Raw genomic sequence first — 5,862 nt, forward strand, 5'->3', positions numbered from 1 at the left:
TATCCTAAATGGTATGATGCAAATGCCAGATGTGAGTATCATGCTGGAATATCGGGGCACTCAATCGAGAATTGTACTGGATTCAAGAAAGCCGTAGAAAGGTTGATCAAAAATGGGGTTTTGAAATTTGAGAATACCTCAAGTACGGAGAATCCTTTACCAAATCATGACAATCAGGGACTGTAAAGCCGGTGAAGTAAGGGAAAAGGACAATATTGAGGAGATAAGGATGCCTATGAGGGTAATCAGGGAGGAGATGATGAAGAGGGGTATGTTGACTTCTAAAAATGCGTGGGACTATGGTGAGTTCCGTGAAGATTGCGAGGAATTCAAAGCCTTGGTGCAAGGCTTTATGGACAACAAAGAGTTACAGGTTTATGAAGGTAGCTCTAGTGAAAAGCAAGTATGTGTGCTGGAAAATGAACAGCAAAGAATCAGTAGACCGAGGATCATTATCTCCCTGCCAGGGAATAATGAAATAGGGACACCAGTAGCGCCCAAGGTTATTATCCATACACCTACTCCTTTCCCTTATAAAGATAGTAAGAAAGTACCATGGAGTTATGACTGTAGCGCAATGGTGCCGGGAGAAGGAAACATAGCCAGTGCATTTAAAGACGTACAAGATGAAGGCTCCCATACGCGGAGTGGGAAGCGTTATGATATGGGGGACGTTAGAGTAGAGCCCATAAAACCCAAGAATGTTGAAATTAAGAAAAAAGGTGAAGTACCTGTTAACGAGCCAATAGGGGAGGAAGAAGCTAAGGAATTTCTAAAGTTCCTTAAGCATAGTGAGTACAGTGTGGTCGAGCAGTTGCGTAAACAACCAGCACGCATATCGGTTTTAACCTTACTGCTAAGCTCTGAAGTACATCGAGAAGCATTGCTAAAAGTACTCAACGAGACATATGTCACTCATGATATATCTGTCAATAAATTGGACCGGTTGAAACATAACATTAATGCTGATAATTTCATCTACTTCAATGATGATGAAATTCCACCCGGGGGCATAGGGTCAACTAAGGCTTTGCACATCACCACTCATTGCAAAGGATACACGCTTCCAAGTGTACTTGTTGATAATGGGTCCGCTTTGAACGTCCTTCCATTATCTACATTGAATAGATTACCCATTGACAGCTCGCACATGAAGACGTGTCATAATGTGGTAAGAGCCTTTGACGGAACTAAAAGGAAAGTAATGGGGCGAATTGACATCCCTCTAGAAATTGGACCAAATACATACGAAGTTGACTTCTTGGTAATGGATATCAAGCCCTCCTATAATTGTTTGTTGGGGAGGCCATGGATACACTCAGCAGGAGCGGTGCCTTCTTCACTGCACCAAAAATTGAAGTTAGTGACAGACAGACGCTTGATAACCGTCAATGCAGAGGAGGACATCATAGCAGCTATCACTAGTAAAGCCCCTTATGTGGAGACAAACGAGGAGGCTATTGAGTGTTCTTTTCGTTCCTTGGAAATTGTTAATGCTACTTTCATTTCGGAGGGAAGTAAGGTGCCGCTTCCCAAAATATCTAGAGCAACAAAGATGGCCTTGCAAATAATGATGGGGAAAAGAGCATTGCCGGAGAAAGGACTAGAGTTGCAAGGAGGGATTCAAGTCCAGAAATTGATAGAAAAGAAGGATCGCTTTAGTTTGGGTTTTAAGCCAGACTATAAACAAAGGAGACAAGAGATGGAAAAGCGTCAAGCGAGAAGGAAGGCGTTTGAAGCGGAGGAGAAGTGGAGGGGGCGATGATATTCCCACCTATATCCAAAACCTTTAAGTCAGGAGGGATGCTGGTAGAAGAGAGCCATCAGATCAATGTTGTACATAGTGAGTGGTTTGGACAGGAAAACCTTGAGGGTATTCGCCCTTTTAACCGGGAGCTCTCTAAACAATTGGACTGCGGAAAATCTTCCTGTAGTCTTTAGAAATTTTTCAGAGTAATCCTCGAAACATGTTTATTACTCTAGAGCCTAGGAGTAGTAAGGTTACATTTGTGAGAATAGGCTTATGTTCATCTATTATTATTCAAATAAAGCATAATTTTTTACCAATTTAAAAGAGTATTGTCTCATTTTTTATCAACCAATATTCCTTTAAATTCTAACAACTTCTATTCTTTTATTCATAGCACATAAACAATCATTCTCAAATTTATTCATTCTTTGTATATTCTTTCATACCCCTCATGTGTCTCTAGATATCAATGATATGAGCGCTAATCTCGCTGTTCTGATTTCTCTTGTGAGCAAGACATGTGTTTAGAGGAGTCTCAGGATTTTAAAGATGTTCAAGATTGTGGCGTATCTCTCGATCTATTAAGAATGGTAAAACAGGAGGAGAAACAAATCATGCCACATGAAAAAGAGGCAATAGAAAATGTAACCTTAGAGGAAGGGAAGGAGGTGAAAATTGGAACACTGATCGCTAATAGCACAAGGCATAGCTTGATTGAGTTGCTTCAGGAATTCAAAGATATCTTTGCATGGTCTTATCAGGACATGCCCGGATTGAGTACTGACATTGTAGTACATCGTCTTCCGATAAGACAAGAATATAGACCGATACAACAGAAATTGCGAAGAATGCGGCCAGACATTGTCCTGAAAATAAAAGATGAGGTCAAAAGCGGTTTGATGCGTGATTTCGCAGAAGTGAAGTACTCTAAATGGGTAGCTAATATTGTACCAGTCCTTAAGAAAGACGGGAAGGTACGAATGTGCGTTGATTACAGAGATTTAAACAAAGCAAGCCCAAAGGATAATTTTCCTTTGCCACACATCGACACTTTAGTAGACAACACGGTAGGATATTCGTTGTTCTCTTTCATGGACGGCTTCTCAGGATACAATCAGATAAAGATGCATCCAGAGGATATGAATAAAACTACTTTCATAACATTGTGGGGCACCTTTTGTTATAAAGTAATGCCATTTGGGTTGAAGAACGCAGGGACAACATACCAACGAGCCATGGTAAACTTATTTCACGACATGATGCATAAGGATATTGAGGTATACGTTGATGATATGATTGCCAAGTCGCGAACAGAAAAAGAACACATTGAGGTCTTGAGAGGATTGTTCTTAAGATTAAGAAAATTTCAGTTGAAGCTCAATCCAGCAAAGTGCACCTTTGGAGCCAGATCAGGGAAGTTGTTAGGCTTTGTAGTCAGTGAAAAGGGAATTGAAGTTGACTCTGACAAGGTCAGAGCCATACGAGAGTTGCCTCCACCACGTACTCAAAAGGAAGTTCGAGGATTCCTAGGAAGGTTGAATTACATTGCTCGGTTCATTTCACAATTGACTGAAAAATGTGATCCCATCTTTCGTCTCCTCAGAAAGCACAATCAAGGTGTTTGGGATGAAGAATGCCAGAATGCTTTTGAAAAAGTCAAACAGTATTTGTTGAATGCTCCAGTGTTATCTCCGCCTAGTCCAGATAAACCATTAATACTATACTTGTCAGTGTTCAGCAATTCTATGGGATGTGTGCTTGGTCAGCATGACGAGTCAAGGAAAAAGGAAAAGGCAATTTATTATCTCAGCAAGAAATTCACTGACTGTGAAATGAGATATTCATCAATCGAAAAGCTGTGCTGTGCGTTGATTTGGACCACACGGAAATTGAGGCAGTACATGCTATACCATACAACTTGGCTCATCTCGAAATTAGATCCATTAAAATACATGATGGAATCAACGGCTTTAAATGGAAGAATGGCTAGATGGCAAATTTTGCTTTCAGAGTTTGATATAGTCTATGTAAGTCAAAAGGCTATCAAAGGAAGTCTTGTGGCGGAACTTCTTGGCGAAGAGAGCTTTGGAGGATTACGAGCCATTGAACTTTGATTTTCCAAATGAGGAGTTAATGTGTATAGCAGCAACTGAAGATTCTCCATGGAAGTTAAATTTTGATGGGGCTTCTAATGCAGTCGGAAATGGAATTGGGGCAGTCTTGGTATCCCCGAATGGTCACCATTACCCTTTTACATGGAAGTTGGATTTTGACTGTACAAATAATATGACTGAATACGAAGCATGCATCATGGGGCTCCAAGCAGCCATAGAAAGAGGCATAAAAACCCTAGAAGTATATGGAGATTTTGCGTTGGTAATTTATCAGCTAAGAGGTGAATGGGAGACAAGAGACCCCAAGTTGATCAATTATCAAATGGTAGTTTTGGGGTTACTAAGAGAGTTCGATGATATCACCTTCAACTATCTCCCACGAGATGAAAATCAGATGGCAGATGCTTTAGCAACCTTGGCTTCAATGATTAAGGCGAACAAAGAGGAAGAGATGAGACCAATTCAAATGAGTGTCTATGAATTTCCAGCCAACTGTTGTAACCTTGAAGAGGAAGAAAAGGATGATAATCCTTGGTATTTGGACATATTGCGATATGTAAGAGATCGTAAATATCCAGCACAGGCATCCGAAAATGACAAACGAACCTTGAGAAGATTAGCTTGTGACTATGTTTTGGACGGGGAGATTCTGTATAAGAGAAGGAAAGACCAAGTACTTTTGAGATGTGTCGATGCCGTAGAGGCCAAGCTAATTCTAGAAGAGGTCCATGAAGGTGTATGTGGTACGCATGCAAATGGATTCACAATGGCAAGACAAATCATGAGGTTTGGCTATTACTGGGCCACTATGGAAGGAGACTGTATCAATTATGCCAAAAAATGCCATAAGTGTCAGATTTATGGGGACAAAATTCATGTGCCACCCTCACCTTTACATGTCATGACGTCTCCATGGCCATTTTCCATGTGGGGCATGGATGTCATTGGACCAATATCGCCGAAAGCTTCGAATGGACATCGGTTTATTTTCGTAGTTATTGACTACTTTACAAAATAGGTAGAGGCTGCTTCGTACGCAAATGTTACTAAGACAGCTGTAAGTTGATTTTTGAAGAAGGAAATCATTTGTCGGTATGGAATGCCTGAGAGAATCATATCCGATAATGCATTGAATTTGAACAACAAAACGATAGCAGAGGTTTGCGACCAGTTTAAAATTAAGCATCACAACTCTTCACCCTATCGCCCGAAGATGAATGGGGCAGTGGAGGCTGCCAATAAGAATATTAAGAAGGTCGTGGGAAAGATGACTGAGACTTATAGAGACTGGCATGAAAAGTTACCGTTTGCACTCTTAGCATATCGGACATCTGTTAGAACTTCTACCGGGGCAACTCCGTTCTCGTTAGTTTACGGGATGGAAGCAGTTTTACCTATTGAAGTAGAAATACCTTCTCTCCGAATTTTAACAGAGATAAGGTTGGATGAAGCTGAATGGGTTCAGTCTCGATATGACCAGTTAAACTTGATTGAGGAAAAGAGGCTGAAGGCTATCCGACATGGTCAGATGTACCAGAAGCGTATGATGCAAGCTTATGATAAAAAGGTTCATCCAAGGGAATTCCATGAGGGGGACCTTGTGCTAAAGAAAATCCTTCCCATTCAGAAGGACTTTAGAGGAAAATGGATGCCAAATTGGGAGGGGCCATACGTCGTGAATAAGGCTTTTTCTGGTGGTGCATTGATTTTGACAGAAATGGATGGAAAGAGCCTACCCAATCCGGTGAACTCAGACTCAGTCAAAAAATACTTTGTCTAAAAGAGAAAAGAATCCAAGGTGAAAACCCGCAAAGGGCGCCTTGAATTTTGAAAAAAAAAAAAAGAGGAAAGGCCAGGGTGAAAACCCACAAAGGGCACCTTGAGACCAAAGGGATTTTGAGTTGAAAACCCGGAAGGGCAGCTCAAATTTTGGAGGACGTATAGCAACCTTATTTGACTTAACAGAGAGTGAGGCACAGTGTACATTGGGGCATCAAC

At 41.0% G+C, this 5,862-nt stretch overlaps 1 pseudogene; it reads left to right on the forward strand.

Moving 5' to 3' along the window:
* Nucleotides 1-2,730: 2,730 nt before the first annotated feature.
* LOC108473334 (uncharacterized) lies at nucleotides 2,731-5,644 on the forward strand (annotated as a pseudogene).
* Nucleotides 5,645-5,862: the final 218 nt, after the last annotated feature.

This window comes from Gossypium arboreum, chromosome 11 (assembly GCF_025698485.1).
Source record: "Gossypium arboreum isolate Shixiya-1 chromosome 11, ASM2569848v2, whole genome shotgun sequence".
Classification (NCBI taxonomy): Eukaryota; Viridiplantae; Streptophyta; class Magnoliopsida; order Malvales; family Malvaceae; genus Gossypium; species Gossypium arboreum.